Here is a 15128-nt window from a genome sequence, read left to right on the forward strand (position 1 = left end):
GCTGCCTCACCTCCTTCACCAAATCCATCCCTGCTGAGAGCCACAGGCAGGCAGGGCAGCCCCTCTGCCTCAAACCCACAGGGAAGAGCAATGAAGAGCCAGAGCATCAATCACCTGAGGTTCACTCAGCTCTGGACTGGCCAAATGGGAGGTTCAACCCAAGGCAGTCCAGCTGTGCAGGGCTCAGCCCCCAAACCCTGTTTGATTTGCAAATAAGTGCTAAAACCAAGACACCAAAGCCCTGAATGGCTCCTGCTGGCACAAGTCTGATGCACAAGGATTTGGGTTGACAGATTCATTTCTTTCCTTACTCTGAGTTTCAGCAAGGGAAAAGCAATTCTGGTCCTGTCCCACCTGCACAGAAGTCTGCAATTAGGAGTGGGGAAGCTGCTCACACAGCAAAGCTTTGTCCCAAAGGCTCTCCACGAGCCTGGCAGAAGAACAAGCCCAAACACAATGATGGCACAGTGCTGCCTTTTTAAATTCTGGCTCTGCTTCACATCAGACTATCCCGCTGTGGGAACCACAGCAAACCACAGGTACCTCATTTCACATGACTGTGATCCCACCATTCCCTCGTCTGTAGACAAACTGCTCCCAGCCTCTGACAAAGGCGGCAAAAATGGCAGGTAAAGCTAAGCAGGGGGGAAGAAAAATATTACAAGGCTCCCTCCTTTATCCACCCCAGAGCACTGAGCACCTGGAAATTTTGCAAAGACAGATGAAAAGTGGGAGGGGAAGGAGCAACTCACTGTTACTGAAAAGTGAGACAGTAAACTCCCTCCCCCAGCCCAGGGAGAAGAAGGAAGCGTAAAGGGGATGCATGAGAGACAGCAAGATGTGGGAGAGAGGCAGAAATGCAGAGGAGGGAGTGAATCTCGCTGGAATGTCCTTTCTCAAAGGTCATGTTTTGCTACATTAGGCAGAAATGTCAAGAGAAAATTGGATTCTGAAAGAGAAGAGAAAAAACAACAGGCTTTCCACGCAAATAAGGGAATCAAAAATAGCATGATCGTGTTATTACAATTTAGGACACAGAGAGATGGAGAAAGGATACATCCTCACTAATGCAGGGGGCTTTGGCAGGCAGATGTGCTCCGCTCCTCATCTCCCACAGTGCCTGGAAACCAACTCCTACCACCTCCTCCCTCCCCCAGACAATAAATAACCCCCAGCAAGCATTAGGGACAGAGGAGATGGCTCTGCCCTTGCTCACATCTGGCAGGAGACTCTGTGCTCAAAGGGCAAAGCCAGGGTTTGATCTGACCTGACCATCAACTTCTGCAGGGCTGGGCAGGGGGACACACACCCACGGCTCCATTTCACATCAGCCTGGACACACACACAGGGAGGAACAGTGTCTGTCACTGGACACTGACACCTTGGGTACTCCAAAACGTCACAAAGGTCCTTCCTCAGGCTCAGAGACAGACCTCAGCACAGAGACACAAGCACACATTAAAAATGCACCATTTCGGTCACAAATCTCCAAAGGTCAGAGATGCCAGCACTGGGATTCCACATACAAAAGGGAACAGCTACTGACTTGTGCTGCAGAAAATAGAGATCCTCCAGAGAAACTGCCCTGCACAGCAGTGATTTCTGCCCAGAACGCATCCATCCCACATGCTGCATGGGACAGGTTTCCTGGGGAGGGGAGCATGTGATTTTGTAATTAGAGATGGAATCACAGTACGTGCACACGAGGAGGTTAAATTATGGCTCCACAGGTGAGGCTCTGAGCTCCAGCACTTTGTAACTCCTGTTTGGTGATTGCAAGGCTCCCCACAGTCACAAGCCTCAGCTGCACACACCAAATTTCCCAGTGTTCTGTACAGCATTAAATGGGGAGGGTTGGGGAAAATCAAGGCACTCACATCCAGAACTTGTCCTCTCACAGCTCCAAATCAAGGCCTCTCAAAGGCTCATTCTGCCTTTCTGCAGCATTTCCAAGCCTGTTGCCACCTCCAAATCCCTGTTACAGGTGTGATAAGAACTCCATCACCCTATGCTGTGGCTGGGCAGTGCCAGCTTCTCTCCTTCCTGACCCATTTCCTTCTCCCTCCTAGCTGGCTGAATTGCACTACTCATTTCTCTCCAGTCTCTCCCAAATATTTCGCAGCCTCAATTTCCTTATCCATCCCCAAATTTCCTGTGATCTTCCCCATTTTTACACCCTCCCACACCAACAGCAGTGCCCCAAGAAGAGCTGCTACTCCTCTCCCTTACTCATTCCTGAACATCCTTTGCAAAACTTCTCCCCTCCAACTGGACCAAGAGCCATTCTGCTGACCTAAGATGTCTCTGAGCAAAACCAAGTCTTCCAAGCAAATCTGCCCCTTGACAAGATTCCTTTCCCTCCACAAAAGGTGGATGCAAATGTTCTGCAACAGCAGCATCATCAGAATTTTCTAGCTTGAACAAAACAGCTTTTTCCCAACCTCCCTTCTACCATCTCAAACATTTGAGAAAGCTCTTATGGGAAACTAGAAAGAAATAAGAAAAAATGGAATCAGCCAGGAGCAGACACCCAAAGCAGAAAACTCCAGTCTGAGCAATTAAAATTTGGCAGAATTATAGGAAAGTGGAAGCAGTCCTGTAGCAGTGTGCCAGACAACCTTTATAACAGCCTATGCATCAGTTCCACCTGTAACAAAACACATCAGACATCAAGGAAACACAGGCAGAGGGAGGCAAAATGCCTTCCCTGCATTTTTCTCAGCAATGAACAGAAGCCTGTCTCTCCCAGGACAGATCTGCTATCAGCACTCCTGGAACATATTCAAAATGCTTCTTTGCCATGGGACATTTTCTCCATCACTCACATGATGCTCTTTTCCATGGAGACAGTCTCTAGGAGTAGCTGCCAGGGTGCTTTTTGCCTCCAAGAGGACTTGAGTAGGGAGAGGGGGTTGGAGAGAGCTCACCTGGACCAGGTCCAGGGCAGAGCCACCCAACCCACCCACGGCTCAGGCTCAGCACCCCTCCACAGCCCTCCTGCTGCAGCAGCCTTGCTCCCAAGGCTCCTGCTCCTGTCCCCAGCAGCCCTCTCCATCATCACCTCACTGCACACCTCAGGGACAGGCTGTTACACTGAGTGACAGCTAAATCCCAGCTCCTGCTCTCTCCCTCCCTCCATCCTCCTCCATCTCAGGGGGGGACACACCATGTCCCACACACTCTCCCACAGCTCCCACAGGCACAGCCGAGATCTTGCTTTGGTGACAGACAGGGAGAGGAGGTGACCTTTGCCATTTTGCCACAGCATGAGTGACAGATGCATCCACGGAGTGCCCCATGGAGTCCTGGACAAGCTCCTGGGGTTAAAGAAGGGATGGGTGAAGGTAGAACAAAGAGGAGTCCAGATCCGCCCAAACCTGAACAAGTGGACTTTAATGCAAGAGGAGACAGCGTTTTTTTTCCTTTTCCCTTAATTACCCAGCAGCCAAAAGTGTTTCCACTATTAAAGCCATTTTTACTCAGCTAAATTAAGCCAGTTGCCTCATTAATGACACCAACAAGCAGGAGCCCCTGTAATTAAACTGTAAGTTATTTTATGCAGCTCAGCTCGACGCAATGGCAGAAACGCTGCTGCTGGGGAGGGACCCTGTGCACCTGTCCCTCCTCCACGCAGCTCCATCCTCCACTTGCCCTTGTTTCCAAGCTGACACATTTATTTCTGCATGGGAGAAGTTTTTCACACATTTTAATAACATGGTGCCACTATGAAAATCCTGACTGGGAGGGATTAACTTGCCAGAGCAGCTGGGGCTGAGGGAGCACAAGCAAGTGCCTGGCAGCAATGAGAGTAGAGATGCACATCCTCAGCTGTGGTCCCCTGTGCTGGATGTGCTGGTGGCACTGCATGTGACTCCCTTGCTATTTGGGCACAACAGGTGCTTCCCATCATCTCACACAGCTCACTGCAGCCTTAGCTGGGTGCTGGTGGCCACAGGAGAGGAGAATGTCATAGCCTCACATGCTGCTGTAGGGGCAGCTCTGTTCAGGCTTGCTTATCCCTGCCAGATAATTCCAATGACCTCTAAAAGCACTGTTACACTCCCCATCACCCTCCCTGCCTTCCCTGTCCCCCTCCCTCTTCTTCCTGTTTAGTAAGCAGCTTTGCTCATTAAGGGAAAAAATGTACTGTCCTCCCTTAATGAACGTGCTAAAATTACCCCAACAAGTCCCAGAAACTGTGGCAGGACAGGCCTCCCCACAAATCAGGCTCTGCAAATATTAGACCTGATTGGAATTTCCAACAGCTCAGCCCCAAGTCCCAGCAGGACACGTTTGAGACAGCCTGGAAAAGGACTGGGCACTGCCAAGTGCGTGCAAGCCTCGCATGCCTGGAAAGCAGAGTGGGCAGAGCAGGATGTGCCATTGGACTGATCAGCCTGGGATTTCAGAGCTGCCAGGAGCTCTCCTGGGTTTGCTCCCTGTGCAGGCTCAGCACCAGGGCTGGTATATTGTTGCTGTGGGGGAGCGAGACAATTAACAGAGGTCCTCAGCCATGGTCTGGCATTACCTCAGTTTTGCTCTTCAAGCAACACCCCAGCACCCCCAGGGCTTTTCTGACCCCAAACACAGCAGAACCAAAAAGTCTCCAAGGCTCAATCTTCCTTTGTGCACTTGGGCAGCAAGACTATATCCTTTCTGCTGTCCACAGGTTCAGCCCTGCCCCTTGTGAGGCTTGTGTCACACAGCATGTGCCATGACAATCATCTCATTCCCCACAAACTATTTCTTGTTCTAGGGCTAGAGTCAGAACCTGCAATAATCTCCCAGACTCAGAACCCTGCACCAGAGAGGAGAGAGACGCCATGATGGGTGACACACAAGAAGAGCAGTTGTTGCCATTCCACGTGCACACCACTGCTCCTGGAGGTGTGGAACTGGAGCAAGGAACCACCAAGCCCTCTGTATTCCTCAGTTGCAGGTCCCTGATTTTTAAACTCACATGGAGACAGGGCTGAGGGAGGCAGAAGGGGCTGGTCTCCTGCATTGTTCCTTAAACAAAAGCATTAAAAAAACAAAAGCTGCAGAGAAAGTGGGAAGGCATTAAGGCACCACACCTCTGTCACAGCGCTCCCACAGCCATCCCACAGCAGCACATCTGCCCCACACCTCTCCTCCCAGTGCCTCTGCAGTGCAGCAGCCATGTCCTCTGCTGCCTTCAAGCCAACCCAATTTTAATTAAAGGCCATCTCCTACCCCATGACACTTGAACACCCTCCAAGTCATCTCTCTGAGGCATCTCCCAGCTGCACAAAGCTTTGTTCAGAGACAGATCACCCCTCAGAGCTGATAGTTTCAGTTCAGCACACAGTACAGATGGGGAGGCGTCACCAGATGTGGGTCACTGTCCTCTGTGCTTCAAGGCACAGCAGATGCAGGGATCTGGCCCTCTGCACTGCACTTATCTTGCCCTTGTGTTTGTGCAGTTTCCATTGCTCTTCTCCAAAGACATCTGGACTCTCAGAGGACTTGAGGAAAGGTTAAAAGCTGGATCAGCCCTGCAGTTGCTTTCCCTTTGCCTGCCAGCTTCCCTGCAGGGCAGAGTCCAGCAGCAGCCACAGAACTGGCCGGTCTTCTGCTCAAGGAACAGAAAAATCAACTTGCAACAGGCAAGAGCCTTCCCCCATAGCTGCCCTCCTGCAGCCAAGAGGTCCTCAGGGCTGCACTGCCCCCACCTCATCTCCTCTGTCCCAAACTGCAGCAATTCTAGATCCATTGGACTGAAACATTACTGCACACTGGGCTTTCCTCCTGCTTTGGCATGCAGAAGTAATAGAGGAGATGTGTGCCAGCTGAGGACAAGGGTTGCCAGCTGCCAGCTCCAGCAAGAGGCTGGGTTTATCCAACCCTGTTTGCTTCAAACTGCATTGTTCTTCAAGCTGGGAACAGAGAACAACCAGGGAATGCCTCCTGCCCATGGATTTCCAGTGAACCCCGAGCCAACTCCACAGCCCTGCGTGAGGGAAGAGCTCAGAGCTGTGGCAAGGCACAGCTTGAGGGGATGGCATGGGAAGGACAGGAATATCCACAGGGCATTTTCCAGCATCTCTGAGTGCACTTGGACTTTGATCATAATAGAGTTTTTCCAAACTTAATGATTCTATGAATGTCCTAGAAGCAATAGGGACAGGTGCTCATCAGAGGAAGCATCCAGCTGGGAGGTCACTCCAAATGCCCAGGCAGACATTGGGAGAGCTGGATGAGGTCCACACAAGAGCCTCAATGTCAGCTCATTGAGCACAGATGTGCTGGGACAGGTTCTGGGGCTCCATCTTCCTCCTGAACAAGGACTGTGATCACAGCTGTTAGAGGGCTCTTATATCAAATTTATATTTAAAAAAAAAAAAAAATCAAATATCCCCACCTACTCAGATGCCCAGAAATCAATGAGCCTTGAATAACCTCGAAGGGGTTAGCAAAGAGAAAATTAACAGCTGGGCCTGAGCCCCAATTTTCCTGATTGAGGGAGGAGTGCCAGAGGCTGAAATGCACTGGGATGGCAGCAAGAGCTCTGCAGAGCCTCTGAAGGAAGGAAGGGGTATAAATACAAAACTATATATATATATCTCCAGCAATAGCAAAACAACAGGGCATACGGCAGGGTAAGCTCTCGGCAGACTCTGCTAAATGGTTTCCAATTAATTAACTGATTACATGATAGAACAGAAGGGGATTCAAGTGAGTGCTGTTGACCTTTAAGAATAATTAATATCATCAGGATAGCAAAACTCGTCCAAGAAAAATAATTAGGAAGATTCTAATATTGCCTCCAAAACCACATTGAAAGGGGTGAGGAAGGTTCTGGTTAATTCAGAGGCACAGTTCCCACGTATTTCCTAGGAAACCCATTTCTCCCTTGCACTTGCTTCCACCCTCAGATCTCCCACACACACGTGCTTCTTCCCTACCCCAGTCAATCCTCCCCCTCCTCTCCAGATCCATTTCCCTGTCACCTCCCCTACACCCCATCCCCCTTCTGCTCTCCATGTTTTCCCTAAAGACTCATTGCTCCAATCCTTAGTTGTAACCTTCTCTCTCCAGCGTGGCCCCTGTCCCTGACACAAATTCATCCCATCCCCTGCCCCTCTTTGGCCGGCCCACATTGCCATCTTATTGCAGGGGTTCCACACTGTTACCTCCTTATCACAAAAGTTTCACACCCTCTTGGTGTTTCTCATGGGCATCTCCTCAGAGCATTGACTCTTTCTTCTTCACAAAGCAGCCAACTGACCCCAGTTACCTTCCCAACCAGCCAACCCACTCTTTTATAGCCCTCTTCTTCTCATTGGTTACAGCTGTGCCTGTTAAAGACAGGCCTGTTCCTAATCTTTGCTAATTGGCCCAGTTGCAGCTCCTTATGGGTAAGATTACTTTCTACACTATCTTTGTTTTCTTATATTCTATTCCCCTACAAGCCCAGAGTTCCACTCTCTGCCCTCCTGAACCTCAGGAAGAAGCAGCCCTGGTCCCTCCACATGACATCAATCCACTTTTTATCTCCAGTCAGCACTGGCACCTTCACAAGCTGACAGAAGGCAAGCACTACATGTCATCCCAAAAAAAGCCATTCCCTGCTTTTCCTCAGCAGTCAAATCCATCCTAGAGGCTGGTCTGGGAAGCAGATGTAAGAGATGCTCAGTAACAGGAGGAAGATGGGAAATTCGTGGATCCCATTACACCTCACCAAGCACATGAATGCTCCCACCTTGCTATTTTCTCCTTGCTTCTCCTTTCCCAGTTTGCTTGGCCCCAGTGTCATGTGTGGGAGAGGGGTTGGAAAGCCATTTAGCCAAGCAGGAACTGTAGTGCTGAGCTTCTCAGGGAAGGCAGCCTAGACACACTGGGAGTGAGGTTACATGAGCAGCCAACATTTCTTGTGAGGGAAGTGTAAAAAAACCAACCCTGGAATGAAACCCACCTTTGCAGCAAATAAATAAATTTCCTCTGCTGCTTATTATCATTAAAACTTCTGCGGCTTGACACTTCACTAAATTATAGATAAAAGGAAAAATGGTCTTCCTGGGCTCAGAAAAGCAGGCTGCTGCCAGAGCCCTGTGTTTACAGCAGCTAATGAAAAGAAAGCCTGCCATTACCCTGCAGCACTCACCCCACCTCGGCGGGGAACAGAGCTACCTGCACCCCCAGCGCTGGGAGCAGCAGCTGGGAGCTGAGCTGGGGACAGGCAGGGGGAGGTGAGCACGGGGGAACTGAAGGGCCCATGCCATCAGCCAGCAGATGTGGCAGCTGCCACCTCCCATGCTGTGCGGAGCCTCCTGGCTGCAGCAGGAGGTGAGGCTGACATGCTCCAGCTACGCCTCAACAGATGACAAGAGAAACACCCAGCCTGAGAGAAAGACAGCAGTGAGCAGGACCTGCTTCCCCCAGGCTGCTGCCTCCCCCCAGTGTCCCTGGGGTGGGCTTGGGGAGCAGGGAGACACAGCAGGTGCCTGGGACACACCTGAGCATGGGCATAAGAGCATCTCTGCCCAAAAACTTGTTTGCGGCACCTGAGCACACAGGGAGGGATTGTGCTCTGAGAGAGATGTGCCTGCAGCCACAGCTGAGCCGTGGCATGATGTGACTCCTGACAGCCCAAGGATTGCTGGGCTGAGGGAAACAGGGAACTGGTGGTGACTTAATCCAGGCAGAGCCCAGTGAAGCCTGCTTGCTGCACTGCACACTTATAACCACTCCAAAAATGCTTTGCCTTTGACAGTTAACTCTGTCAAAATAAACAGGAATGTCTGCACACAAAAGCTCCATTTTACCCATCCTTCTCAATACATTATGTAATTAAAAAGAAGTATCTTTTGCTGGTCACTGTGCGGAATATTTTCCAATGAAAAGACTAATCACCACAAAGCACTGAATGCTTCAGAGTGCAGCAGGCATTCCTTTATTATTCTGAGACAGCAAATTACCCACAATTATCAGCACGCACAACTGGATACAGCAAACATTTAGCCAAAGCCCACGGATTGTGGTTGCAGTGAGGTTGGATGGCAGATGTCCTAGAGAACTACTCATGTGAGAAACCCCCAGACAGCAGCTGGGTAGTGGTGCTGCAAAACAAATCCGTTCACGCTGCAGAGCACAGTCAATGCCAGGAATCACTGCAGCTCAGAAAGTTTGCATTCACAGAATCTTAGGCCTGGGTTGGAAGATATCTTGGATATCACATTGTTCCAAACCCCCTGCTGTGTGCAGGGCACCTTTCACCAGGTTAGGCTGCTCAGAGACCCATCCAGCCTGGCCTTGAGCACTTCCAGGGATATTGCAGTTATTGCAGCTGTCAGAGAGGAAGCTGGGCAGGCTGGCTGCACAGCAGGAGAGATGGAAGGAAAAACCACACTGCTGGCAGTGAAATCAGCCAGGGCACCCCAAGGCATCTCCCACCCCACGCCCTGAGCCAGCTTACAGATAGGAGAGCACAGGCTGGGGCTGGAAGCAGAAGGAGTTTGTTGCAAGAGAAGGGCAGAAAAGGCAAGGGGCAAAGCGCAGGGAGGGCAGGGAAGGCTTCAGCTCAGGCAGGGAGCTGGGTCAGAGGCCAGGAGGCTGCAGGGAGTGGGAACGAGCGCAGGAGGGACGCGAGGAGCCGCCGGCCCTGTCCGTGGTGCTGAAGCGCGGGGCATCGGGCACCGGCACAGCGCCCTAGGGAGCCGCCCCGGGAATGCCCACGCTTGGCTTCAGGCATGAAACACCGTCACCCCACAGCTCCTCGGGAGACACACCTCTGGTTCTCACTGGCAGCCCTCTAAACACCCCACAGTGGTCACAGACATCTTTTATGAAAACTCCTTTCCTTAGGATTCTCCTCCTGAGAAGCTGAGAGGCCTCAGGAACAAAATGTAAACAATTATTAGCTGCTGCTGTGGAATGCAACAGGTGGGTCTGTGATTGGCTCATGTTAGTAGTTTCTAATTAATGGCCAATCACAGCCCAGCTGGCTCGGACAGAGAGTCCAAGTCACAAGCCTTTGTTATTTATTCTTTCTTTCTCTATTCTCATCTAGCCTTCTGATGAAATCCTTTCTTCTATTCTTTTAGTACAGTTTTAATATAATACATAAAATAATAAATCAAGCCTTCTGAAACATGGAGTCAGATCCTTGTCTCTTCCCTCATCCTAAGACCTCTGTGAACACGGTCACACACAGTCTCTTGCATCCATTGGAATTCACAACATCCCTTCCCAAATACAAATAAGGGGAGGGATTGGTGGGAAACTCCACCCTTCGACCAGTATTCTAATAAAATTTTATAATTCCAATAAAACTCACGGCTGCCTAACTTACGACATTTAAATTCCTGCCTTGCCACACACCATCATGAATTAATGTCCCATCATTCATGCCCTGTCGTATCTTATTGCTCAAATACCATATGATTTCAATGTTTCTATTTTTCTGCCCTGGTGCTTATTGCCAGTATATCAAAAAGGGAAAACCAGCCCTCTTATCATACTGTTAGTAAACCAGGATCATGGAAAGACAAATCCCAGGACAGATAACTTCAGTGGTCACCGAACTTCCACTCATCCTGCCATGACTGCGCATTCCCCCAGCAGCTTTCAAGCAGATTTCCATGCCCTCAGGTACCCCCTCCCAGGGAGGGTTCCTCTTCCCTCTGCAGCCCCTCTCACACTGGAATAGGCAGGTAAGAAATGCTTTGCAGCAGAGGGTTTGGAGAGGAAGCAAGAGGGACAGTCAGGGGCTCTTTCTGGAGCCCCTCCATGCTGCTGTGATCTCAGAAGCCTAGAAAAAAAATCCATTTCTTGTCATGGCCAAATCTCCAGAAATCAGCTCAATCTCTGCTAATGGTGGCCTCAGATGTGGTGAGGTTTAACCAAGATACCACTATGTCTCATTTTTAGGATCACATCCAAGAAAAACGTTGTGCCTCTCTTGGAGGGAAACCTCACCACAAGACATCCATCAGGCCATTGGTGCATAGCAAAGACTTGGTCAGAGGCTGACTCCCCCAAACCCACCAACTTACCTGAAGTTCATCTTTTACTCTAGTATTGTAAAAAAGAAAAAAAAAGGCAAACAAAAAACCTCAATCAACTAAAATAAACAAAAAACAACATACAAACAACAAACCTCACATCACTGTAGGAACAGCTTCATTTTAAACATTCCCTCTTTTTGAAGAGTGGATGGGAAAAAACAGGACCTTTTCAAAAACCACAGCTGCCCATTTCACATGTCAGTCAAAAGACGATTGATCAAACTTCAGAAAGGGAAATAACTCTCAACAATGTAACTGCAAGGATCATCTCAACATTTCAAAGGAAGGAAGGAGAGAGAAATCCAGAGTAAAATCCTGAGAGCCCAGGTTCCAGAGTCATAGATATTACATAAGAACCCAAATATGCAGAACTTATTTGTGCCAGAGTTATTGTAACTGATCTTATATTGCAACAGCATCCCACCACTCAAGGCCAAGTTTCATTAGAAATCATACTAAGTGTTATGCCTCAAATAGATCAAATAAAATCAGAGAAATTAAATGTTATTCCAGGTTGTAAGATGGGGAACTGAAGCAGGACAAATCTTGGCACAAAACATGAAGTGCTTGAAACTCTCAGGTCCTGCTAGAGTACATCAGTCACAAACTCACTGCTCCCCCTTCTATCACAGTACAATAAACCCTCTTCACAGCCAAGCAAGGCAGCCTGCAGCCAGGAATTAGTTACCCAGTCCTCTCAATGCAGGTCAAATGATTTCAACCCAGCCTGAAGGGAAGCCACAGTCCTGCAGGGAGCTGGTCTCTCCTCTGGCCTTGTGCACAATGGATGGTAAAACACAGGACCTACCTCTGCCACTGCAGCACAAGGAGAAGCTGCAGTTAGCTGGTTATCAGTCACCTGCGGCAGGAAAGTGGGAATAAACATGCCATCAAACCCCTGCTGCCCATTAGCATATCAGCAAGGACCTGCTCTACGTTGGCATCCAGGGGACAGAGCAGATGGGGAGAAAACAGGGAAGTTCATGGAAGCAGAGGAGATGTTACAGCTGTTTGTTTTAGTGGCTGTGCTGTAGGCATGCCCAGAATTTTATAGGGCTGGAGACATAGGGGGGAAAATGCCTCCCTGAGTTAATGGCAGCACAGTGATTGGATCTTGGAAGGGGCTGGAGCAGGAACATCCTCAGAGTACAAATGGGAATCAAAAGGTAGCCAAGCTGCTGCCTGCTTCAGGATAGTAAAGGAATATTCACCTAATAGAACTTAAATGCTGTTTAAATCTTTATCATAGTTCTTATTTTGCCTGTATTCACAAAGAGGAATTTAACTCCTATTTAGGAAATGCAAAACAAAACACATTAAACTATCAAGACGGTGGTTTGGGTAAATGCATTTTGCTCCACCTTCCCAGTGAGCTAAGAGCTCACCCAGTGTCACACACTGTGCCCAGCTGGTACACACAGCCTCGTGAGGCTGCATTGATTCAGGAGCAGGGATGGGAAACCAAGGCCAATTAAAACACAACACTTTGAGTTACAAGGAGACTGCCAGGATGGGTATGACAGCAGTGCAGCGGTGGAAGGGCAAAGCAGGAAGAAAACATCAGCAAGGAGGCAGAAAGCTAACAGGACATCCAGAATCAAATTGAGGGTTGCAGACAGGCACAGGGCCTGAAGCTGGTTGTGGAATGGAGCAAGAGAGAGAGAATTTAACCCTGATTCATATCTAAGAATGGCTCTTTCAGAGCAAGACAACAGATTATTAACACTGAGCAGGGGAAAGTGACCCTCAAGGCATGACCAAGAGGAAACAGCGTTCCACTTGGAATAACTCAGCATCTGATTATTTGTTTATTTCTTTATTTATTTTAAGATATCAGTCAATCTCCCAGACACACAGAGCAAAGGAAGTGAAGCTTGCCAGCCTTGCAGAAGGCTGTCTGCAGCCCCCTGAAAGCACACAGGCCTCCGTTTTTGGAGGGCTACGAGTCCTGTCCTGACACAGCACTGAAGAGGACAGAGCGTAACTCACCAACTTCATACAACGCTTTAATTTTCAGGGGATGCAGCCTTGTGTTTTTCCTGTAATATAACTCTGGGAATCCCCATGCCAGAGCTACAAGCTACATGAAATACCAAGGTACCAGCTCATCCGACACTGCACAACTGCCTTGAACCCAACCAGAGCACTGAGGCCATCCTCATCCTCAGAAAACACCACAGCCTACAAAGGACATTCTGGGAAGCTCCAGATTAATTACAGCTCAACTTTGCCCATGAAAAGAAGCCCATGGATCATCCAGCCCAGTCTTTCAACAGACAAAGCATGTCCCTGCATCATTCCTGAAAGCATCTTCCAGTTATTCCCCAATCCTCATTTTGGGGAGAAAGAAACCAACATGAACACACAGATAAAAACACCTGGAAAGCTGATCATCTGACCACACCATACTCAAAAAACCAATTACACACAGCATGAGCCAGCCCGGGGTCACAATCTTTAGGACCTTTGGGTGAGGACTGGAAGGGAAAGTCTGATTCTCAACTCTGTCTTCACCCTGGCAGGCAGCACTGAGAGAGTGCTCTTTGATGGAGGCTGTGTCTGGGCTGGCCCACAAACTAATTTTGAGCATGTATAAACCTCCAGAAGACAGTTTAAGAGGAGCCTCTGATGCAGACAGAAATGGTAATTATTAATTTTCTAAATAGAAATCTGACTACTTAAGCCTTATTTAAAAGCATGCCTGTCTCTGTAATTACACAGCCTTAATTTGTTTTCTTTACTACACAATAAATAAGGTGTGCACAATTACCTCTGCAAATACAAGGCAATGCCTCCTGACTGGCTGGTTGAGTACGCAGCCGCCCAGGAAAACATTCTGAGGGAATCACAGCCTTATAAATACCTGCTCCCGGGAAAGGGTGACTCAGGCACTGCAAATACCAACTGGTCTGGCTGTAGGCAAAGCCTGCTCTACTGTCCCACAGCCAGTGGAAGTCCTGTCCTCCCCTGTGCACCAGTTCCTGCATTGTGAATCTCAGTCCTGCTGTGGACCTTCCAGGAACATGTTAATGCTGAATTCTTCCCCACAAGGCACTACCACAACTTCTCTTTACTCTGCCTGGTATCATGACATGTGTAGGAAGTTGATAACCTCTTAACTCGTAACCTTCTATCAAGTTCAAATAAATTGGCCAAAGGTTTCCAGTGTCATTAGGAGGACAGAGAGAGTGAGAGCATGCCAGGCTCTTCCCTCACTAAGCTGGGCTAAACACAGCAGCACAGTAAATATGTATTCGGATGGTTTATATTTCTCAAATTTGGGAGCCATACCATCCTAGAGTTTTCTTGTACAGCCTCAAGCCAAAGGCTGAGGTTTTCTGTCAACACAAACATTTCCTCTGCTCAGCTGCATCACCTGCTAACATTGACACCCAGAAACCTTGGCTACCAAGGCTCAGTCTTGCACAGCCTAGACATGTTGGTCCTCACATCCAGGGCATGAAATTGTCCAGGACCACCCCTGTAATAGCCAAAGGGCTGTCAAACATGCACAGAAATTGGACCAGGAACCTAGCAATGCAACTTCTTCCAGTGAGATGATCTCCGGTAAGATAACCAGCTTAGATCAGACATACATCCACCCCTATTTAGCACCCAGCCAGTATTTGTTCTAGAAGGACTGAATTGTCTCAGCCCAACCACTAGCAGAAGAGGTAGATCCATGCTGCAAAACCCACTGTTATATTTTGGATTGTCTCCATAGCAGCGATAGGCTTCACATCACCAATGAACAGACCAGCCATGGAGCCCTAATTGTCCTCATTCAAGGAGAAGGAAGAGGAAACCAAAGAGGAAACCAAAGCTATTTCTAGATTCACACCTCTGGCTCACACTCACCCACTGCTCCTCCACTGATTACGTCAGCCTCAAGCCCCTTGCACTTAATACAGCTAATTTCAAACCCTAAAAGGACCTAAACCCTAAAGTGACCCTGCCAGGCTGCACTTTGGAGCACCCTGAGGTCTACCACTTGAGCAGCTGAATGCTGAAAATCCCCTTCATGGGTTTCCCACCTTTCCTTCCTGACTCTGTGGTGGGGAAGGGGATAAAAAATTAAGCCAAGCTTCACCCAAAGCCTCA

At 48.9% G+C, this 15128-nt stretch overlaps 1 protein-coding gene across 3 annotated transcripts in view; it reads right to left on the minus strand.

Moving 5' to 3' along the window:
• Nucleotides 1–15128, minus strand: part of NTRK3 (neurotrophic receptor tyrosine kinase 3) — a 216391-nt gene that overhangs the window by 163548 nt on the left and 37715 nt on the right. The gene's annotated exons all lie outside the window — the stretch shown is intronic.

This window comes from Zonotrichia albicollis, chromosome 11 (assembly GCF_047830755.1).
Source record: "Zonotrichia albicollis isolate bZonAlb1 chromosome 11, bZonAlb1.hap1, whole genome shotgun sequence".
NCBI classification, from domain to species: Eukaryota; Metazoa; Chordata; class Aves; order Passeriformes; family Passerellidae; genus Zonotrichia; species Zonotrichia albicollis.